Genomic DNA, 25,533 nt, shown 5'->3' with positions numbered 1-25,533 from the left:
GCGCGGCGTGAGGAAACAGCAACGACCACTATATATATATATATATATATATATATATATATATATATAACGCTACAGTTGTATTTCATTGGCGGTGCAGAGCTGGATCGCAGGAATGCGGCTGTGAGCAGGTCAGTCACAGCTCGTCGGAGCTGGCTCGCGGGGTTGCTCCAGCTGTGCTTTCTACGATCCCTCTTCCCTTCCCCCCCCCTTCAACCTTCCCAAAGCCATTTCCGCCTGAGAGTGACGCAACACTCCGTGCAAGTTGCTGCGCGCGCGGCCATCTTGCAGACCAACAACCAACTGCTTACTACGAAAGTTATCTTGTCTGCCCGAACACTCCCGCCTGTAATCACTAGCGGGCCCCGCGACCAACTGGGCACACGTACGACGTGCACAGCTTCGGAAGAAAACAAACTAAAACACACTGTTTTGAAATCTACTCAAGATATCCTAGCGACGTCTGTTTACGAAAAGCATTATATATATATATATATATATATATATATATATATATATAGACACACACACACACACACACATACTAGCTGATGTACCCGGCGTTGCCCGGGCTTAACACATGCAGCTTTATTGTCTGCGAGTTAAAGCAAACTGGACAACGCTATATGTGTGTTGGACATAGAGAATGTCACACAATTACAGTTTGTATGTTTATGATCTATGATTTTTTGTTTACCCTAGGCGATCGGTTATTTATTATTAATTATAAATTATTAAGACCATTAATCGAAATAAAAACTATCCTATCTCTCAAGTTGGAAAAAATTACACATAAATGCCAATTTTCATCGAAATCGGTTGACTTGGTGAAGAGTTCACTGGAAAAAAACATCAGGACACTGGATTTATTTATATATATATATATATATATATATATATATATATATATATATACACTGAGGGCGGTTGAGCAGTTCTGATTCCGTATTTCGTTTTTTAAACTATAATTTTTACGGGGGTTGAAAAGGGATAAACCGCGTGTTTTCAGAATCATTACAGTCACAAATGACAGTTTGTACTGAACTGAAAGCCTTCCCGACCCCACGACCAGTCTTGTGGTTGCTGTTTTCATCGTATAATATGGAAGAGACTTTGGATGTTGCAACTGCAGTCGCATTTTTAGTTAGAAGGGGATATATATATATATATATATATATATATATATATATATATATATATATATATCAAAGTAACCAAATAGTATAACCAGTAATATCCGCAATGACAGTAAGCTGATGGTGGACTGATGTGCTGGTTTTTTTTTTGACTGGCAGTTTGGACTTGCGAGACGCTGTTCCGTTTCGATGGAAAGTCATTTCGTCGGACAGATCGTGTGTGTGTTGGGGAGGGGAATGTTTGTGGCGGGGGGGGGGGGGGGGGGGGGAGAGACCCTGATCACGAACACACCCTGAGACTCGGCGGCGAGGACGGATCCCGGGGAAGCAGTGACCCACCGCGGGGCAGCCGACGTGGACCGATGTAGGTCGCGGAGGGGCAGTTGCGACAACGGCATGCGGGCTCATTCCCGTCGCTGCAATGCTGCGCGCGCACCCGATATCGCGTTACATTTCCCTGCGCGGGCGGCCTCAAGGTCGCGGCGACTCGCGACTGCACTTCGCCCCTCTCGACCCCACTCTGCTCCGACGAGTGCAGCCCTTCGCGGACACTCGACCGCAAGCACCTTCGCCCACCTTCGAAATCCAAACGCACGTTTAACATTTTCTCGTCCGCATATTAAAATTTTTTCAGGCGTGCCTGGTCGGGCCCGCGGACTCTAAAATCTCAGGGGACGCCATAAGGGCGACACTGACTCGCACATCACACGCCTCTTCGCCTCTACGCGCCAGGCAAATAACCAGCATGTAGTCTGCGCGTCGACAAAGCTTTTCTACGGGACTTTAAGTGGTGGCCCTTGGTGGAATATTACAAAACAAAGGCTCCTTACACTTCCATATACCATTTACAAATAATTCTGTGTGTAAAAGTTTTCATATTTGAAAACGTCCGTGAAAACGCCTTTATTTTTTCCTTTCCCACTGTCGAATAAGTAATCGTTAAACACTAAACTATGAAACGTAACATGTAGAGACAAGTGCAATACCTTTTTAATCCTCAAGCTATCCGAATGTAGTATGTTTATGTAAATCATTAAAGTCCACGTTGACGGCGGACGAGTAATTCTGTTTCCGTATTTCATTTTTTTTTAAATGTGTTTTTAGGAGAGTGTAAATGACTAAAACGAAAATTTTCTGAATATTATTTTGGGAATAAAACACCCGGTACAGATTCTTGCATTTACACCTTTATCTTTAATTTCGCTGCGATATAAGATCATGGTTGCCACTCAAATATCACGTCCTGTGCACGGTGAGAAGATCCAAGTTCCCGCCCATTGCTCAGTAGTTTATTTCTACTCTGTCCAACTCTTCTTCCGGAACCATCCTTCCGTTTCCTGTAACCAACCTGCTTGTTATTAATGCATGGAATTTTGCATCCCGCATGTAAGTGGCCAGGGTTTTCCCTGTGTCTATGCAGGTTTTACCTGGGCCCAAATTATCTAGTTTTTAGTCTAGAATACTCAGTGAGGGGAGTTAGTCATGGCTGAAACGTTGTCATTGCTGGCGAATCCCCTCCTAGCACATGATGCATGCTTCCTCTCCTGCATGGCTTAAGCCCTGCATGATTAGAACGTATAGGGTTCGGCCTGAGACGCACTTAGAGTCTCTCCCTAACCCAGACCCCTTCCAAATACACTTAGTTTTAGTTAGGTTAGGGGGAAAAAACGGTGAGAAGACTGCGCGCCAGTTCAGAGCCTTGCGCTTAGAGGCGATACCGCAATAGAAGCACAAGCGAGCTCCCCACTTATCATCCCGCTTCCCTGACTAGGCGGGCCCCTTGATTCAATCGAACGGTATGCAGAAATAACTAGAACAGAGCCTAAAAATTGCAGGGGAAAAAATCAACTTAAATAATAAACCAATTTCGTCCATGTTCTCTTTCATCGTATTAATATCATCTTATTTTCGCGTTCAAAAATGGCAGTGTGTACAATTCAAGGCAGATCATCGACAGATTATAAGCAGTGACCAATCAAAATCAATTGTTAAGACACTGCTTTCAGGTTAAAATGCACGTATCTTTACCCGCCGGACAGTTACCAGAATTTTTTCCAGGAGAACGAATGGTTGGATGGGTCCCCAAGTGGCACAGGTATAAGAAAGGCTACGTTTGAGTTGAATTTAGAGCCGTAGTTCATACGAATGATGGAAGTGAACTTAAAAAGGGTTCGGTTTAAAGTATTGGGTGGTGCGCTTTCTTTTTGTCAGGGAGTTTGCCATTTCTTGTTTCCTATCAATCTCCGCTGCTCTCATCTTATCTCTTCTCCAAGCTGACCGGGAGTAGCAGTAGTATAGGATAGGGCATCCTGCGCCAGGCTTCAGGCTGTGGATTGTGTGGATTGTGATTGTCTGTCCGCCATCTTGGATTGTGACGTCACGGCGGCCATCTTGGACGAGCGTAACGGGACACAGCGTAACGGGACATAACGTAACGGGACATAACGTAACGGGACATAACGTAACGGGACAAGTAGATCACGGCGGCCATTTTGGATCCGCCATCTTGGATCCGCCATCTTGGATGACGTCATTTTGTTTTCTCGAACTTTCCACCATTTTGTTTTCCGCCATCTTGGATTATGACGTCACCGTTGCAATTTCCGTTACGGTCGCCATCTTTAACTTTTTTATTTATTATCCGATTTTAATGAAATTTTTTTTAAATTTATAAAAAAAATTAAATTAATAAAATTTTAATAAAATATTTATAAATATTGAACTTTTTAGACACGGAGTTCGGAGTCCTCGGTTCGAACCCGACGAGGTCAAAAAATTAAAAATGGCGACCGATCCTTCCCCCTGTGGTGGCTGCTGACAGACTGACCCCCACCACTTTTTTCAAAGCATATATATCGACAGTGAGCATGACGTCATGTCCGCCATCTTGTCTTCGATGTTGGAAACCATCATCATTGTATCGGCGGCGAGAGTGCGCTGACGCCTAGTTAGTTTGATTCTTACCCGCTAGAGTGCAGTAATCATTTATTACTGTGACACCCGCCATCTTGAAATTTAGCCGCCATCTTGAAAATCCGTAATTTTAATGCTAGAGATTCGGGAAAAAGTTCAAAATCCATTAAATAAATTTGTAATCTATATACTGATTGATTAGATCGACTAAGGTCCTTGGTTTGATCCCTGGCCGATACAAAACAACTTTAATTTTAAAAAAAATACTAAAAAAGTGACAGGATTGAGAAAATAAAAAACACCGCAAGTACTTTTAAAAACTTTTATTACATACATTCTAATCTACTACAAGTACAAAAAATAATACACAGACAAATTACTAAAGTCTTGTGGATTTCTCGATGTCTGCATCTGCCACCCACGAATTGAAGCGAGGTGGAAAGCCCCACCACTTGACGTAGGACAGTCCATTTCTTCGTTTTATAATCTTCTCCACCAAGTACGTATCGGGATACAACGTAGGCTGAATCTCTTCGGCATAGAAGCCGCCACGGATAGGTTTGTGGTCCAAATCTTCGAGGTAGTAGGTCCTAGGCTCTGATTCACGAACATGTGTCACACGGAAAAGTTCGGGACTCCAGTTCGCAGTGAAACCTTTCTCGAAGATACCTTTCTGCTTGGAGATTCGCACAATGTCGCCGACGTTAGCTTTACGCTTTCGTGGATCTTTCTTCTTCGTGTTGGGAAAAACTGTTTGAAGCAGGCGATTATTCTTTACGTCCTTTGGCTTCATTTTCGTGGTAGAATGCACAGTGGAATTATACTCGCTTATTAGTTTCGGCAAGATGTCAAGCCACTTGTAATTTCCGTTAGCCGTGAACTGCCGCCACATCTTGGAACGCAAAGTTCTGTTAAACCTTTCGACAACGGAGGCTTTGACGTTACTAAATGTAGAGTAGTGTTTGATGCCATACTTCTTCATCAAAGCCTTGAAGGTCGCATTGTAGAATTCTTTCCCGAGGTCCGTTTGCAGGTGCGACGGTACACGTCCATCACGCAAAATATTGTTCATGGCCTTGGCTACGTCAGTTGCAGTCTTTGATTTGACAGGTCTAGCCCAAGCGAACTTGCTATAAACATCGATGACTGTCAACATGTACTTGAAACCTTTATTCAATCGGGAATACGGTATCATCTCAACAAGGTCCGCCTGGAATAAATCATCAATTCCATGAACTATGACTTTGCGACGAAGGTATTTCCGTCTAGCAGGAGCATGAAGTTCGCGAGCGATTCCGGTTCGACTCATTGTATGTAGCCGGCTTCCTTCAGTTCTTCAAGTATGGAGACTATTTCGTTGATGTGCGAATAGTTTCCTACACTAAGCGATGCATGTAGAATTCTAAGGCGATCAACTAATTCATTAGGATCGTCCCAATATACATAGTCAAATGTCTGACCACTTTCTAGCTTTTTTAAACCTTCGCCATGTATTGTTAGTTCACTGAAGAGATTAGCGAGAATGTCGATTTTTTCATGATCTACGTCTTTATATACACCACTATCTGGATCGTTATCGCGAAAATGTGCATTGGTTAGCTCTAGCAGTTTTTTGTACTCTTGTAAGTCTTTGTGAGAATATCCTTTAGGCTCCCTGCGAAACAGCAATTCGTACAGACCCGGAGTCCCGCGCGTTTTGAACTCTTCTACGCGAACGATATTTCCTGGTAGAAAGTCTATTTCTTTAGCACCGAGGAACCACTTATTATGTTTTCTGTACACTCCGTAGGTCGTGTCATTATTCCGACTCGTAAACGATATCAGGTATGGTCGGACCATTGCATTAACTTGATGTCCCTTTTTCGGTATTTTTTTCTTGTGCATGGACTCTGTACTTGTTAAGTCCTCTTCTTCTCGATCTGGTTCATACTTTCTCTTCTTTACAGTCGGCATTTCATCTTCAACTTCTGTCTTCACAATGAAGGCTGGTTCTTCCTTGTTTTTAAGTTCGTCGAGGCGACTAGTGATTGGTTTAAATATCTCCTCATTTTCCATCTCACGTGCAAGTCTGGTTCGTCTAGCAAGTAAATATTTTTCGCGAACAGACTGTATAGCTCGATGAAGGTCACTGGCCAGGTCCGACATTGTACTGGCTGAAAACTTATTGCAAGACCTCCTTTTATACTTTTTTATTCGTTCGCAGAAACTTCTTTCTTGTGTTTGGCCAAATCTGAATTTGTTGACGATTGAGATAGTGATGCTTTCAGACTACTTTGAAAAGTCCTCAGATCGTCCCGTCTTTGTGCATTCGAAACTTCGATCATGTCGCGAATGCGAGAATCCGAAGCTTCCACGCGCTGGTCTATGGCTACGAGGTACTCAAGTAATTCCTTTTTCACCCCGTCTATTTTTTGAGCCAGTAGCGAAATGTATTTGCGGATAACGTCGTCATGAGACTTGAGAGCAGTACGTAAGTCTCGACTGCTACGACCGAATTTCGAAATGCTATGACTCATGTTTGACGATAAACTGATCGAAACCTCGTCTGTACCTGCCCTTATATAGAGGCCAGTCTTTGACTATAACTAGGAATCCGTGCTCGTCTTTCCAACACAAGGAACACATGTCTTTGAATTCCTGAAACGACATGTCGGTGTTTACGTGGTCGTCGTAGGCGTGGCGTAAATTAAGTTCGTCCATGCGAAAAAGCACTATAACATTCGCATTATCTCGTAGGAGATGTTTTGGAATACGACTGTACGTCTGACACAGGTAAACGCAGTCTACCTTGGCGTGTCTGCCCATGGAAAAGTACTCTTGTATAATACCCTGTTTCTCGCACATTACATCGTCGAAAACAAACACGGAATTAGGCTTTGCTTCGTCGGTAGACACCACATCGATATTATCGCTAAACGGAAAATACTCCAGTCCTTCCACCGAGCATAGAACAGTTGCTAGGCGCTGGTACTTTGGCTGTTGCAACGACTTGGAATACAAGTAAACGTTCTCGAACCGAAGACCGTTTGGCTCCTCCAGTAAACTCAGTAGAACGCACGTCTTGCCACAGTTTGACGGTCCCGCCATTATGCATCGTACAGCAGAAGGCAACAGTAAGCCATATCGCGATTCGCGACCGCTAGTTTCATCGTCTTGCGTAATGCGCACGGGCAAACAAACATCTTGCTTGACGACCTGCATTGTACTAAATAAATTGTATATAATCAAACACATTTATACTTTCTGGTCAGTTGCGCGTAATGACTCGAAGAGGTAAGAACAATAAACACAGCGGTGCAGGACTCGTGAACTCGCTGATAAACAATCTGCCATTCGAGCTACACATTCCCGGCTACAGATTTTGCGGCCCCGGCACTAAACTAGCGAAAAGGTTAGCTCGCGGTGACGTGGGCATTAATTCTCTCGACGAAAAGTGCAAGCAGCACGATATCGCATATTCATTAAGCAAGGATCTGGAATCCAGGTACCGGGCCGACGAGATATTGGCACAGGAAGCCGAATATATTAGTAAATCGTCGCACGCGGGTCTAGGAGAAAAAATCGCAGCGTGGGGCGTATCTAAGATCATGAAGGCAAAGACGAAATTAGGAATGGGTGCTCGTCGAATCAGCTACATCAAGTCAAAGACTAACTCACGCAAGACCAAGAAGCGCAAGATCGGTGCAGGCGTGCAAAAAGCCAAGCAAAAACTACAGACTCTCGACAAGAAGATTATAGGAGGATTTCTTCCTTTGCTTTTGCCTGCATTGGGTGCTCTCGGAGGCCTTATCGGTGCAACGAGCGGTATAGTGCGGGCAGTCAACACTTCGAAGAATGAGCGCAAGCAGTTAAAAGAAGCACAGCGACACAATGCCAGCATGGAAGCCATTGCCATCGGTAAAAAAAACGGCGCAGGACTGTACTTGCATCCTCACAAGGCAGGACGAGGCATGAGAAAGAAACGTGTAAAGAGAAAATCCTAAGTTCCCTACCGAAACGACCGCTCACCAACGTAGATTTAATAAAGTACGCACGCAAACTGAAAATACCAAATTTCCGCGGCGTGTTTATGCGAGACACTTTGCCCAGCAAGCCAAAGACACGTGAGTGTGCCATAATTAATTTAGACACGTCGGCGGGTCGCGGCACGCACTGGGTGGCGTACATAAAGTCTGGAAAAAAAGCAACTTACTACGACAGTTTTGGAAATTTACGCCCTCCGCCCGAACTGCGACAGTACCTGGGCCGGTCCACTACGTTGTTTTACAATTACGAAACGGAACAGAAGCCTAATCAAACAAACTGCGGACACTTGTGTCTTCGCTTTTTAACAAACAAAAATTAGCTGACAAATAAAAATTGCTACTTAAAGGTTGTGCAGTGATGTTAATTTATTAGTCATGTCGATATCACTTACCCTGACAGGTCACGCATCTGAGCTGCGGGCGGTTCATTTCCCGCCTCTGGATTTAGACGGAGAATGGTGTATCGGACTCGTAGATTTTCAAACGTATAATGCCATACCTAATATCGACGAAGAAAATTGCAAGATCTGCTTCCTGAAAAGTGATGGGACCGCTCATGAAATACGGTTACCTGTTGGCTCTTACGAAATTGACGACATTGCAAATTACATCAGGGATATGTTACCACAGGATGTAGACTTTCAACTGCGTGGAAATCCAAACACTCAAAAAAGCATTCTAACATGCAGTGAAAATGTCGACTTTACGAAACCTGGCACCATAGGTACGATGCTCGGATTCGAATCAAAGGTTTATGATACGGGAAGAACGTACGAATCTACACGCGCAGTAAACATTTTGCCTGTGAATGTCATAAGAATAAACTGTAATTTGGCAAGTGGAACGTATCTCAACGGAAGACTAAGCAACATGCTGCACGAGTTTTCGCCGATGGTCCCGCCAGGATATAAACTGGTCGAAGTACCGCAAAGTATCATTTACGTTCCAGTCGTCGTGAAGTGCGCACACGAAGTCGTCGTCCGAATCGTTGACCAGCGAGGACGATTGGTGAATTTTCAAGACGAAGAAATTACATTACGTCTGCACTTGAAGCAATGGGCATAAAGTTCGTAACACCGAACAGTTTTAAAAGAAATCGTATTGGCGTGAACAAGAACAGTTCTCTACCAGACATCGGTGCATTAACACCTGACAACATAAAGTATCTTCTTAGTATTGGACAAGTGCCGAATAAATATGGAAGACGAAATCCTCAACGTGGAAGATCCGGTCATTTTTGATGACAGCATTACGAAAATGGAATTGCACGAGTACCAGCCTTTCCTGCTCGGACCGTACGCACTACCATCGGAAGTACGCATTGCAGTACAGCACCAAGATATTTGTACTTTACCTTCGCAGTCATTTCTACGTATAAGAGGCACGCTTACAAAAGCGGATGGTACGCATCCGACAACGACGTCAATATCCTGCAATGGTATTCTTCACCTAATCGAACGCATTACTTATGTACTCAATGGTGTCGAGGTAGACCAGACGAGAGATGTAGGCATAACATCTGCTATGAAAAATTACCTTTCGCTCACGCCAAATGAACTGTCTGCTGCAAAGATGGCCGGTTGGGCTCTCGAGGATGAATATAAGCTTCCGGTTTATGCCGAAGGGAAGTTCGAAGTTTGTGTCCCTCTGTCCATGCTTCTTGGATTCGCTGAGGACTACAAGCATATAATCATTAATTCGAAACAAGAGCTCGTACTGCTTCTAGCCAACACGCACATTAATGCAATTGTCGCCGCTGCAGAAAACCCTCAAGATGTCTCGCTAACACTACAGTCTATCGAGTGGATGCTGCCCCACATCCAAGTAAGCACCGTTGAACGAGTCAAGATGTTGAAGAACATAGAAAATGGCAAGAATTTCGATGTGCCATTCCGATCCTGGAGCCTGGAAACTTATCCTGGCTTGCCTCATAGTCAGCGTATCAATTGGATAGTAAAGTCCAGCTTCGCTACGGAAAAACCAAGATACATCATCGTCGGGCTTCAGACCGGAAGACAGCTCAATGCAGGAGTAAGTCGCTCCGTATTCGATAACTGTCAAATACGTAATGTAAAAATATTTTTAAACAGCGAAAGTTATCCGTACGTTGACATGAACATGGACTTTGAAAGTGGAAGATTCCTTCTAGCATATCAAATGTATGCCAAGTTTCAGCAAGCTTACTATGGGCGGAGTCAGTCACCGATACTGAGTCCCGACAGTTTCAAGAACAAGGCACCGTTAATGGTGTTTGACGTTTCCAAACAGGATGATCGAATAAATTCAAACATCATCGACTGTAGGATCGAGATAACGACTAGCGGAAATATTCCACCAAACACCTATGCTTTTTGTCTGATACTTCACGATCGGCTTGCTTCGTACAATTGTCGAGACAAACTTGTGAAAATTCTGACATAAATACTGTTTCGTTTTCGATAATAATTTAGTTACGACCGAGCATTGCTAGCGACAAGATGTACTGCAACCTGCAAGGTTTCCAGAGTCAAAATGGATTCGTGCTCAAGGAAATTAGCGTCACCTCTGGAGACAAGACTCGAACCCGCAGCTTCCGACCTCCGTATCCGTGGAAACTACTAGACGAAAAAAGTAAACGGTCGAACGAATGGTTATGTAAATACTATCACGGACTAGAGTGGGACGAAGGAAAAATTCCGTACCACCAAGTGAAAAACACTATTGGAGATTTACTAGTTCAAAACGAAATAATCTACGTTGCCGGACCCGAACAGAAGAAATGGCTACGAGAACTGTGCGACGTTGGAGCAGCTGAAATCGAAGATATACAGACCGACTACGGCTGTCCTTCCCTGCGCAAGCTTAGTGCAATATACGACATGCAGCCATGTGACAAGTTTGAACGTGTCTCTGCCTGTACAAACTCGCAGCTAATGCAGAAATGGCACACACAATGTTAGTAGGAGCCTGCATATATAAATGGCGTACATACGTACGTGCCTTCAGTTGACGTTCGACCTGCAAGAAGATGTTTACGTTTCATCCTGCTAACGTGTACGTGAGCGCAAGACCTAGCTTCAGCAGTGTCGAGTACAGCTACTGGGATTCCGGATATCTACGTACATATACAGAAACCTGTGATGGAGGTGCTCAGCATTGGCGGTTTGCGCACTTTCCTGTGTCCTACGAACCGACTCAGCAGCTGGTAGATTGTTGCGAACCTGGAAACTGTGCCGTCTATCACATGAGACCACACACATGCCTTCCTGCTAGCATCGTTGAGGTAGTCGCCTCGTCTGCATGTGCAACACCAAACATGAGCGTGTTGCAACCTGTTGCGACCTGTGATGCTTCTACGCAGACGCCCAAACGGTGTGTGTCTCGTCGTCGCAGTTCAGGCAGTGAATCTGTCCCAACTAGCACTGAGCCAAAGCCCAGGCGTAGACGTGGTCACAGACGTCATCGACCATGTCTTGTCGGAGTTGTCAACGTCACAGAAGATGACCAGCTGGAAACCTGTGTTCCTGATCCTGTGGCCTGCGAACCAGTTGGAACCGGAGTCAACGAACCAGTTGGAACCGGAGTCAACGTGTCAGTTCGTGCGGCATTAAAGACTGTGCTTGTAAAAATGCTTGATTCCTTAACCTAATATGTATTTGTGTACTTTTTATAAATAAATGTGTAAAACTGGAACTCGTGTGTTTTTTATTTCTACAATTTTTAGGTACCTAATAAAAAATTTTTTAATACAGACATTATTTTGACTCATGAGGTATACCAGTAGACCACGGGTATATAAGCGAGGTTCAGACGACTGGACCCGCAGTTCACCTCTGGTCGCGGTGCAGTACGGACGTGCTCTCTCCATTAAGTTTCGTGAGGTTTAGTTATGTCGACCGGAATAGAATGTTTACCGACAGCAGCGATGATGGAGTCGGAGATCCCGATACCATTTGCAGAGGAGACCACGGCAGCGGAGGGCTCAATGGCTGAGGTGTCGACAGCTGTGAAGATCCCGATACCTGCTGCAGAGGAGACAACGATACGTGCTGTTCCACCATCAGCTGAAGTTTCATCATCAGCAATGGATTCTTCAACTAATGAAGAGCGTACATCGCATCAATTCAAATATTGTGGTGCATCAATAACCTGCAGTGGGTCTCTGACAATCTCTCGAGAGACATATAAGTGCGACAAATGCGATAAGGTTTTTTCGCATTGTAACAGTCTGGACAGTCACAAGATTATGTGCATAGGAAACGAATCAAGTGATAGTATGCTTCCATACCATCAGACATCATCATTTATTGCCTTACCTGAGGCGATAGTCAACAAAAGAGCAGTAGTCAATTGCCAAAACTTCAAGGACCAGTTTTGTTTTAAATGGAGTATTTTGGCAAGATTTGTCGAGGGAAGTCATCAAAACCGTGTTGATAAGAGGTATTATGCTTTGGAGAATAAGTACAACTTCGATGGACTGTGCTATCCGCCACCGTTAAATCAGATAAAAGTTTTTGAGAAAAATAACCCTGAAGTCTCAGTTAATGTGTATGCGCTAAATGAGGATAATAAGGTGTGTCCGATTCGGGTAACCAAACAAGAAAGAAAAAATCATTTCGATTTGTTGCTTGTGACAAGTGAAGGCGGTTCTGCACACTACTGCTACATCAAAAACTTCTCCCGACTTGTGAGACCCCAGGTTACAAAACATCAACATAAGATTTATATGTGTAAGATGTGCTTTAAGTATTTTGCTAATCGACCTCGAAAATCAGGACTCACAGCTATACAGTGTCTTGAACAGCACAAGATTAAATGCGGAAATAAATCTTAACCAAGACTTTAGTAATTTGTCTGTGTATTATTTTTTGTACTTGTAGTAGATTAGAATGTATGTAATAAAAGTTTTTAAAAGTACTTGCGGTGTTTTTTATTTTCTCAATCCTGTCACTTTTTTAGTATTTTTTTTAAAATTAAAGTTGTTTTGTATCGGCCAGGGATCAAACCAAGGACCTTAGTCGATCTAATCAATCAGTATATAGATTACAAATTTATTTAATGGATTTTGAACTTTTTCCCGAATCTCTAGCATTAAAATTACGGATTTTCAAGATGGCGGCCAAATTTCAAGATGGCGGGTGTCACAGTAATAAATGATTACTGCACTCTAGCGGGTAAGAATCAAACTAACTAGGCGTCAGCGCACTCTCGCCGCCGATACAATGATGATGGTTTCCAACATCGAAGACAAGATGGCGGACATGACGTCATGCTCACTGTCGATATATATGCTTTGAAAAAAGTGGTGGGGGTCAGTCTGTCAGCAGCCACCACAGGGGGAAGGATCGGTCGCCATTTTTAATTTTTTGACCTCGTCGGGTTCGAACCGAGGACTCCGAACTCCGTGTCTAAAAAGTTCAATATTTATAAATATTTTATTAAAATTTTATTAATTTAATTTTTTTATAAATTTAAAAAAAATTTCATTAAAATCGGATAATAAATAAAAAAGTTAAAGATAACGACCGTAACGGAAATTGCAACGGTGACGTCATAATCCAAGATGGCGGAAAACAAAATGGTGGAAAGTTCGAGAAAACAAAATGACGTCATCCAAGATGGCGGATCCAAGATGGCGGATCCAAAATGGCCGCCGTGATCTACTTGTCCCGTTACGTTATGTCCCGTTACGTTATGTCCCGTTACGCTGTGTCCCGTTACGCTCGTCCAAGATGGCCGCCGTGACGTCACAATCCAAGATGGCGGACAGACAATCACAATCCACACAATCCACAGCCTGAAGCCTGGCGGAGGATGCCCTATCCTATACTACTGGTAGCATATATTAACTGCCGATCATTCTCCTTCTCACCCCCAACATACACCTATCAGACACCCCTCATCATCCAAGGTGACTCTGCCTCTAGCGAAAACAACGAGCGGATTTTAATTTCGCTCACGGCGAAACACAAAGACAAGAACTAATTAAAACTCTGTGCCTTTCCAAGAGGCACTTGCTTACTTTCCGACTCTCATCTTCCAGTGCTTTCAGACGACCTAGCGAGCAGGATCTGGTACGCGCGTACATGGTAGTCGGGTAGTTGAAGAATCGCAGTGAGTGCAGAGTCCCTCGAGAAAATACTCGGAAATTAATTTTGTATCACATTCAAGACACTCAACAATGACACGTCAACAGCACTTTCACGAAGTGTATTCGTTAAAGGACTCGCAAAGTCAGGGGTGTGTCTGTGTCGGTGAGGCGGGATGATAAGCGCGACGTTCGCTGGTGCTTCTAGCGCGGTATCGCCTCTAAGCGCTAGGCTCTGAACTGGCGCGCAGTCTTCTCATCGTGCATAGGACAACTATGAAATCTGAGCGGTAACCACAACATAACAGAGCGGAGAAATTAAGATAAAGTTGTAAAGAAATGCCCTTGGGTGCTTTCGAGAATATTTACCAGGTGTTTCATGTCTAAAAAATTAGTAATGTAACACGCTTTTTACCCCTTTTCACGCTCCTAAAATTACAATGGGAAAAAAAATGGAAACAAAACTATTCATCCGCCTTCAGAGCATTCTTAAACACGATTCGTTAAACACACACCAACCGGAAATATCGATCAATTTTAAAATCGCGTGGCTTCTTCAGAAGTTCTGCACAACTGTACCCAGGTAGGCGGGCATCTTAACAAATATTTGCTGGTGCCACATTTCTGTATAGGAATTTTCAAAATAGAGAAACTCTGCTAATACGTCATGTCGTTACAATATATATATATATATATATATATATATATATATATATATATATATATATTGTGGAAACAAACCTCTGATATTTGCACTTCGACGTCTTCTAACGTAAGTCCACCATAGCCTACACCTGAAGAAAAAAAAGGTAAATCCTATATACATATTTGATGGTAGAAATTTATGTATACGTGATGACGATTGGTTTAAAAAAGTCCCGAGCAGAAAAATAGTTAAACATATTTATGTATATCATTTAAGCCGTGTTCGACTGGGTCTTTTCGTAATTTTGTAAAACGACAACAATTTTTTTTTATACGTAATCGAGTCACGTTGACGGGTACAAAACCTGTGAACTGGAACACACGGACTACTTCTCGTCGACAGTGAAGGGCTTCAGTAACTGGGGAAGGAATAGCACAAGACATTCGGTGAGCGAACAAAGAGTTTGAGGAGAGTTCCACGCGACGTATTGTGTGAAATGTAGAAACTAGGGTTCTATTGCGGTTGTAAAAAAATGGTAGTTGGTTTTAAGTTGAAAATCAGGCGGGGTTGTCTACGGGACTCGAATACGCTCTAAGCTGAGAGCAATTCAAAAACATTGTTGGGAGGCAATTGGGTTCGAATCCCAGCGGAAGAAGCTGCTCGTGACGGTTTTTTCGGGTACAAAACCTGCCGACTGGAACACACGGACTAATTCTCTCGTCGACAGCGAAGGGCTTCCAGTAACTGGGGAAGGAATCCTACTCGACACTCGGTGAGCAACCATCCTGGGGATTGACGCGAGGTGACTGACTGCTGGCATCCACAGGCGAGGAACAGCCTGCGCTCCAGAGGAGAGCATTCCCAATGGCGCGGGCACTTTTTGTGTGCTTGCGATAATGACAGACGTAACCACACACTTTTAGAAATCACAGTAAATTTACGGACATGTCAACCGAGAATTCACTTTGTTGTGTGTATCGTTCTAAACAAAGATGAATGAACGCGTGGACAAAAGAAGGGTGCAATTAATAAGTTTTTAAAGGTTTGTTAATATACCAAGAATATTCATTTTGATTCACGTACAAAGAAAGTAATCTCAGTATACGTACTGAAGATGATAGTCGTGAATTTACGAAGATTCCGAAATAATTCGTAACTTGAAGGTGATAATTTTTACGAAGACCTGTGGGTAATTTGTAACCAGCGTGGATTGGAGGTGAAAAATTTTAAGAGTGCATATTTGCTGTCCCCTTTTTTTGTTTCTACGACAACCGGTACACAGCTGCAACGGTGTTATGTCCACGGAATCACGTCTCCACTTGTTCGACCGCGTCGCGTCCAGGCATCGCCTACGTGCTCCACGGCTGACGATTTATGGCCTTGAACGTCCGCCAGCGCTGTTGGCCGCGCAGGAAGACACAGGAAATTGGCAAGCGGGGTCGCACCAACCCCCATCCAACTGAGGCAGGTCGTCCCAGCGAGACCGTCGGCGTAGCGAACCCTGCCCCGAGGGGAGGTTCCAGCACTGCCGCCAACACCGGCGCACACGGATCATCACAACCGACCCGCCACGCAGTTGAAAAGATGTTCACTTTTCAATTTGAAGGGTGCCGGGTTCGTTTATAATTTACGAAGAACGCTGGTTACAAATTATCCACGGATCTTCGTGTATGTCCGGCTATCTTCGCGCAAATTTATGGAAACTGAGTTGGTTCACTTAACTTCAACATGAATCCAAACGAATATTCGTGATTATCAACAAAACGCTATTTAAATACTGGTTAAGTCCACGGTACGAAAACTCTTCTGTCGTTAACGTGTGTTTATCTTGGTTTAGAACGCAATATACAAATAAATAAAACTACGAAGATTCAGTTATTTGAAACTACGAATAACTCTTAGTTTATTTGAGCTGGATTCTTCGTTGAAAAGTCCGTTAATTTACTATAATTTCCAACCGTGCATCAGGTGATGAAAAGATTCGAGCGCCAAAGCAACACCTCATGTAAATAATTTCGGCCAGCTCTGACATGCTCTGGAAGATAAAATTGCGGGCGCTCCACCTGAGCCAAAAATGTCGGTTACTCGGCACACTGTAGTAAAATAATAAAAAAATATATTGGAGTTTGAAAGGAGGACGCTATTCACCGAACATTACACCGTATTACTATCGGATCATTAGCGTGACAGGATGAATCAAAATCTTCGCAATTGGATCATCACTATGTACTGTGTGATCTCCACAGTTAGAGCAAGTGATCTAGGCAGTTACACAAAACATACACTTTGTAATAAAATGATGGTGGGACCGGTTTTAAAATTTGTACCCAAAAATTTAAAAAAAAAATTAAATACTTGGTACAAAATATAAAATGTATAACTACCCTTAGAGTTTTTTGTAGACCATTACTTTTACCTCTGTTTTTAAAAGCCGTTCTACGTGCTCTTTCTTACTGACCTGTACGATTGGCTGTAAACACAATTATTTTTTTATTTAGACCAAGAAATAACCTACCGGAGACTCTATGTTCTAGACACATTTTGTAATGAATACGAAGCGTTTAAAGGGATATATATATATATATATATATATAATAGGTCAATTGAGCCATAACATGCAATTAAACATTTGTTCAGCAAATTGTTGCTAGATATAAAACAATCCACGATGAAGGGGATTGATTTCGCTCAGCAGTTTACTTAGGATAAGTACCTATCTAGTGTAAGTTTCGTTTAAGGCTCGTTTTCACGCGCCATTGTTGGTTATTTCATTTTCTCGTTATTACTATTTTTTGAGGCCTTTTCCCTGTAAATTTATCATGATAGTGTTCTTCTATATTATGTTTAATTAACTCTCTAATTTTATCATAGATAGTTGCAAATGTGTTATATAATAGCAGTAATAAGTCATGCAAAAGCTCATAATACTGATAACTTTAGTGACCTAATAGAGCGCGAAGATAACATTAAGTAAAAATCCAAAGAGAAAAATTTGTGACTAAAAAATAAAGAGAGCTACAGGATTACTTTTTTTGGAAAAATTTCTATGTTAATTTTATTTACAAGATAAATAAATAACCAGTTCGGTGCGCTAGACCGAGACTTAAGAGTTACCATACGGTTGGCACTACAGTAGCTTCAGTAGTGATGAATGAATGCGACGCAGGTGTATATTATATAGGACCCGAAACGTTCACGTCTCCAAGAGGCTGGAGATTTGGAGCCGAGGGTGAAAGATGTTCGTCTAACATGTCGACATTCACGCTACATCGGTCGATTTACCCCCCGTTTCCCTCCTACTTCCTCCCGCCATACAAACAAGTGACTGGCCTTCTCTTCCAACCCTCCCGCCAATAGCTGTTCTTGAAAAGCCGAGAACTGTCGGCGGCGCTGTAAAAAAAAAGTTACGATCGTGTAAATCCGCTGTTTGCAGTGGCCACCAATGGCTACCGTGTAGAGTCAGAACACAAGCAGAGTTATACTGCAGCCAGCTATCGGGTATGGGTAGGGGCAGTCATTTTTCACGAATAAATCTGAACGCTTATTAGACTGCAACAATGTATACCCGCACCAGCGTTTTCTTCATTGTGATTGACGGCCGTCTGCGAGTGAAGTCGTTGCCTACTTGTTTGAACCACTCAGGCACGCATTTTTTTTTTGCACCGAATAACTGTGACTGGTGTTGTAACAAACGACATAGACCTGAAAGAAACTCACCCAATCGCGACAAACAGACGATGCTAAAGTGTTTTAACTTTCAGCTAATCTCGGAATCTTTTCGCGAAATATGCATGCCCCTACGTATGGGTTTTTTGTATAGCAAGTATCACGTTTGCGGCATCGAACATAGCTCTTGTTCTTGTTACAACAGTCCAGTCGTTGTCAGCCCCTGTGTTCGTCTGTGCTGTCATATTGTTCTACATTGTAATTTTTTTTTATAAATGAAAGATATATTTATGTTAAATTACATATATTCATAAATTTTTACATTTACATGAAAACAACTGTTTCACTGAATTATAGTGTTCGCACTAATGCTGGGATCAGATTCTTACCCGGCCGTGCATGCTTTGTGTTGTCCCAGTACCTCCAGTAGTTAAAGTTATTGCCAAACCTTTCCCTGAATTGCTTTCCAGTATTAACTGCGCGCATAATAACCATGATACAGCAAAGTAGAGTTAAACTGATGAATATTTGTTTATTTTTTCCATAGTTTAAAAAAAAATTACATTGACTGAAACATCAATTTAAACATAAAACTGTGAGCCTATTTTCGTAAGAAGTCCTCAGTATTATCTTGAAAAACGTATTTAGTATATGCAAAAATAACAATAGCCATGTGTTATACAATTCTTGTTGTATTACAAACAATTTCTTGGCAACTGATTTTTAAATGAATCTTTTGTAAAAGAACAAAAAAAAACTTTCATTACGACTAATTCCCTCCACGGAATTCTCTGTTCTGTCTATACATTAATAATTTGACATCGGGGTGTTTGTGGTTTGTTTTCTGTGTGTTTGTGTATTCATCTTTATTTGTCCGTTCTTCAGAATTTCTCTTTGACGTACAATGTGAACCTGCAATGGCTTATGTCCAAAATATTGTTTTAAATGGAACATAGGTTTTTTTTCTTCCCCGAGAATGATCTGGGCTTCGACAAGGAATATGCGTTTTGTAAAGTAATGCAATTGCGAATTATAGATACAGTTAAAGAAGAAACCGTGAGAATACATGTAAAGATGATTATCGATGAACACGAAAGTATCTAATTGTTAGAGACCTGCAAAATTCGCGGTTTCTATGGCCTTCAGGATAGACTGCACATACCCCTGTACACTCGGGCAAATAACGCAAGTTCAATGGCTGCCGACTTGTAAGTCGTCTTAGCTGGTTTGTCTGTGATTCGATCCTTATTTGGTTGAGGGTTTATAACTGGTTGAGATTCGTCCAGATGAACAGTAAGCCAAAAGCAAAATTATCTAAGAGGTATATGTGTTTGAATTCTAGCCTATCACCGAATGAATCCGCGAATTTTGCAGGTCTCTAAAAATTGTTGGTTTTTAAAGTACATCGGGGACGTGAGAACACAGCTCTGCGCCCGACGCAGACATAAAACCTCAACTTCTGACCTGGTCACAACTCGCCGACTCAAGGGTGTATGCACCGTTTGCAAGTCATTGTTTAATATTTACATTCCACGCGGTCAAACTTGTCTAATTTTTGAGAGGCTGAAATATCACAATATGAAAAAAATATATACATATATCACACAGGTACTTTTTGCATAATTAGCTGGCAAAGTTCATTTTACCTTTCTTTTATATTTTTATGACGTATGGAGAAGGAGAGTGAACTGTAATATTAAACGTGAACTTTTTTCTTTAAAATCAATTTTACTGGCAGAAAAAAATTATTACATTTTATTTAGTCTTTTAAAATCATAAAAATTATGATTTTTAAAGGCCAATTAAAATTAAATAATTTTTTGTATGGATTTTTTTAACCATATCATGCAGTAGCCACCAGCATTGCTTCCAAACACAAGACATGGTAGTATTTTTTTATTCCTTCTGGTTCTCCTCATCCATACTTCACAAAAATTTAAAAAAAAAAATGCATTTTTGCCAGCTAATTAATACAAAAAAAGATGCGATACATATTTTGTTGAATTCGGTTACTCAAAAAATCTTAAAGTTTAACTGAGTTAAACGTAAAAATAAAATAATGACCTGGAAAGAAACATAGCACCTTAAGATTCGGTCTCTCAACGCCATGTTGATATTTTTTTTATTTTCTCTAGTGATGAGTTGAATCCCGATTTCCTCGAATCCAAATCTCGAATTCGAATACCAGAGAGTACTCGAATATACACCTCGATGCCGAGTCTAGTTCTCATGGGTCAAATAAAATAATATAAAATAAATTAAAATATTAACTATTTTGTTGAAAAATTCAACCCTTTAAATGTTTGTCTCAAAAAAAATAAGTTTACAGAATCAATATTATTGCAATATTATTTATATAATTACATGTTAAAAGTACAATGTCTTAGAGAATGTTAACAGGATATGCACGAAGAAAATAATATTTGACTTAGTAAACGTAAGGTTATCAGTATTGAATACTTTAATTTACTTTATTACCTCTAATGTTTTTCTTCGAACGTTTTCCCTCGAATATCGAACATTCGATATGATGGTATTCGAGGATTTGAGGATTTGACTGGCCCATGCCTAATTTTCTCGTGACACTATTATTTAAGGGCTGTTTCTATTCACTAATCTGTTTAAATTATTAGTGACAGAGCAACAAATGCAAATGTGTCATCGTATTAAAATTTCAGAAACAGCCATTAAATAATAATAATGACGAGAAAATTAAAAAAAAAAAATTCAACCTGGCGTGTGTGACCGAGCATTAAGTAGGGAAATATGTCCCTCCGTCTTCGATTTGTACAATCTAAACACCCAATCAGCGGACTGTTAGAAAATACAGTAAATTTACGGAATTATCAACGAAGAATGCATGAAAAGTATTTAAGAATCCTTCTCAAGTGACTATTCATGGAGTTTACTCGTCTTACGAGTGCTGGGTTTTGCTGTAAGTTGGGTAAACAGACTAGTGGAAGGTAGAACTGAGGACTTAACAATTTTTGGAAGTTTTTTATTTTTAAAATGTTTGATGATTCGTAGTAAAACTTAGCACCCATCAACATACGAATATATCAATGCACTGATTAATGAAAATCCCTAGATAATGTTTATAAAATGTTCTTCGTAATTTTTCAGTGAATATTTATAACAGTATGTTACAAAGTAGTCTAACGATAGTAAGTCAAATTTCTGTTAACAAGATATTTATGACAGGTGAATCAATGGAAATCATTTGAGTTTTAAATGTGAACTTCATTTAGTAAAACAACCTGTAGAAAAGTACAGATTAGAATGTAGCGTTTTTAATAGATTTTGCAGTAAAATTTCACTTATTTGGAATAGCTTCCACAGTTTAAAATTTAGACTGTACGTATAGCACTCTCCGTACTTATTTTATGACTAAAATATTTTTAAAACTAGCACCGTTAGGACAAAGTTTGAGAACTAATTGTGAAATTTATCTCGTTATGTGACTCTAACAATAATATACATAATTAGTAGTAAATAATCGTTTACAGTATCATTAGTGGACAAACAATGGTTCACAATCATTTGTAACGTGTTAAATAATTAAACATTCCTAAAGGTTGGCAGATTACTAACCAAACAAGCTCGTGCCCCAAAAAGGAATTAGTGCAAATGGGAGCCAAATGAATGCATCACTCAGCCAGTATTATCACGCACACTTAAAACGCGAATCATTGGTATAGAAACCTCATTTCATATGCTGGCACTCACGGGCTAATCAATAGCGTCAACTGGAAACGCATGCATAAATAACCGATGGATAATTGCAATCCGTCCACTTACAACAATTTAATAGATTTCCACTGTTTCACGAGCATTTTATTTCGTAGATTAGGAGAATATATTTTTTATTTTAAAGTTTTGTATCGTGAGGCAAATCCTCTTCGGAAAAGAGTGGCCAGATGTTGCAGAAACGCAAGAGAATAAAAACCCCGCAAAATAACACACAAAACGGCGAACAGCAGCTCACGAATCATTGCAGTTTCACCAACAGATACTGGCGGTCTGGTATAGAAACATCACGTCATTTCCATTGACGTGCAACGTGATGGGTGCCAGTCATGCTGTATTTACTTTTCCGTCCTTGGCAGATAGTTTCGAGGTGAGTGGAAGCGATTATTTATATACATAATACCTACACGAAACATTTTCGAGTCGAGCTATTACAAAAATCGCGTGCAACGCGAACTCACGGGCAGTATGTTACGTTAAAAATGGCGTTATTACCGATATTAATGTGTTCACAGGTGAAAAAAAAAGTCACAAAGCATCTGGCAGTAAAAAAAATTATGGCATGCTGTTACCGAACAATAGTAAAATTCGTATAATAGTGTAGCCCTTTTTTTACTACTGTTCAAAGTTATATTTAGTAAATATATTTGACAAATAAAATATCCACTCAATGCGAGAGCGTTGGTACAATATTTCTGAAAATTTCTAATAATAACAAAAAAAACTGAAGTTATTCATCAATAGAATTTACAGTCTAGCATAATAACCGTAATTTAACAACGCAGTTGTTTACTTTAACATATGTTATATTTACTTTTCAAATTCAACTTCTTGTCTGTTTGGTTTTTTTTTTGTGAAAAATACGACGAAAAATAAAAGCATTTAGTTTTTTACACAAGTTGGTGAGTAAACACGCAAGGTCTAGAGTTTATTTTACATACGACATATTATTTTTATTCTGCGTTTTATTTTATAGTGCAAGATTGATATGTTATTTATAGTTTTGTTAACATATTCAGCTATTCGATAGTACAACACAATGGCATAGTATTAAAATAAATACTTATACAAATCCTGAGCCCACCATAGTTATGCTTGAAACCTACGCCATCACAGTCTTTCATATTGGCAAGAGCAGAAATTTCATTTCATTAGCGGCACTTACTTTTCACATGATTGTGGAAAAATACCGTAGCTTCCAAATGTTATTTCGTTATGATGAATTAAAAAAACTATATGCGTTAAAAAAATAGGATTTAGTTTTAATAATGCTTTGGGATCACATGCATACAATTTAGTTTTTACTGTGTAGTGCATAAGGATTTAAAAACACATAGTATTTTATTTCTATATTTTTGTTTGAACAGAGCTTTCCTGAATGTAAAATTTGCAGTGATAACAAACATTACATTTACTCTTATAGAGACTATTGCGCACGGACTTCTAATCCAAGGTAAAGATATGCCATGTTCAAAAGCTCAGCGACAAACATGGCTTGAAAAATTGGCCGTATTTTTGCAGTTTTAAACACGTTAATACGATGGCAAAACAGCAAGCATTCATCGGTGTCAGGGACAAAGTATCTAGGGTTCTAGGAGATAGGTCCGTTCCAGAATGTTTGGCCACCCGAATAAACTATCGAAAGATGTATATATTTGGATAAACTATCCAAATATATATAAATATATATACATATATATACCGAGAGAGAGAAAGAGAGAGGACGAACCCACTACGGTGAATACGGTGTCCCTACTGTTGATATAAGCGAAGGTAAAACAAACTCAGCATATTTATATTTCTCATGTTCAGCTTGAGATCGTGTTACTGCATTAAGTTGGCATCTCACACGCCATGTTGCTTTTTAAAATTTTGTTATTGTGATTACTACAAGTCAAAAGGCTATTTATATAAATTTATCACTATACCTAGTTTGAATTTGTTGTCCTGCCATTTTTTTTTCACATATATTTCCCAAGTGTTATACAATGGTTGGGAAAAGGCGCGATAGTTATTGCAATTGCAAACACTTGCGCGTCTTTTTCACTAACATAATCATTTTACTACGATCTCAATCTCGGCCGTCTGCGAGGGAATCCACTGCCCTGTTCGACAGGGCCGTTCAGGACGTTTGCTTCCGGTTGGTGTGCTTGACAGCATGCATGCGCCTGAAAAAAACCGAGAATACCGCGAAGCACAGAAAATGCTACAAATAAATATTCAAATTACCCAGGTGGACCAGAAAGCTTTCCCGCGAAAAAAAAAAAAAAAAAAAAAAAAACATGGTCCCACGTGCGATATCCAGAGGGCTCGGGTTGCGCGTTATTAGTAGACTGGAAAAATTCGCGCTTTCGATGACCTCTGGGATGGACTCCACAACCCTCTACATACTCAGGCAAATGCCACTTGCTCATTGGCTATTGACTCGTGATACTTGTCAACTGGAACGCTTGCGATTCGATACTTTTTTGGTTGAAGGTTTCCCATTGGCTAAAAGTCCTTCAGATAAACTGTAAGCCAATTACAGAAGCAATATAAATGTAGAGTTGTTTGTATTCTAGCATATCGTGAAATGAATCCGCGAATTTTTCCGGTCTCTATTTATTGGGTGAACAATTCTGCTCCTCGAATGTTGGAAGGCCGAGGGTCGAGAGAACCACCGCGCGCGCGCTCCAGTCAGGCGGGCGGATCAGGCGGATCAGGCGGATCAGGGGAATCAGGCGCACGCGTGTTGCAGCCTGTCTCCGCTGCGGGATGAATCAATGGTGTATCGTCCAGCCCTCCACGTAAGGCGGGCCCGTGCGTGGGCGAAGAGCTCACGAGCGCGAAAACGAGAAGTTGTTTCTCACAAGCCGTCTCGCGCAGCGCGGGGGACGACTTTCTAAAACTGCCGGCGCAAGTTTTCTCTTCCATTTTCTCTCCCCCCCCCCTTCCCCAGCACCACCACAAACCAACCCTTTCCCACCTAGTTCGCGGGCCAGAAAACAGTTATGTTAATACAGATCGTGACCGGATCGAGCACGATATCGCGTATTACGTAATGACTCGGCGTGTTTCGCCGTCGCTATTGTGTGTGTGTGTGTGTGTGTGTGTGTGTTTGCCGGAGAAAATTGCCGATGGCGAAACACGTGTCCCTGGCGCGGCCGTAGAAGAGAGAATCTGTACCACGTAAAAAAATCTATTTTTTTTGTGGGACATTTATTTTCGTGCGTTAGATTTTTTTTAAAAATTTAATTCCTTCACAGTTTTCCCCCTTCACTTTTATTAACGTAAAAACGGATACTCTCTAGTTGAACTCCCAGTTTTATTTTTTTTTACGTTTTGGAACTTAAA

The 25,533-nt window shown here is 41.0% G+C and overlaps 1 protein-coding gene across 2 annotated transcripts in view; it reads right to left on the bottom strand.

Annotated features, from left to right (window-relative positions):
- The window catches only part of LOC134530331 (TOX high mobility group box family member 4-like), a 481,748-nt gene that overhangs the window by 431,080 nt on the left and 25,135 nt on the right, over positions 1 to 25,533 (bottom strand). The window lies entirely within an intron of this gene.

The sequence above is a fragment of the Bacillus rossius genome, chromosome 3 (assembly GCF_032445375.1).
Source record: "Bacillus rossius redtenbacheri isolate Brsri chromosome 3, Brsri_v3, whole genome shotgun sequence".
Classification (NCBI taxonomy): Eukaryota; Metazoa; Arthropoda; class Insecta; order Phasmatodea; family Bacillidae; genus Bacillus; species Bacillus rossius.
The sequence above is the reverse complement of the archived record's forward strand: the minus strand, read 5'-3'. Positions and strand labels throughout refer to the sequence as shown.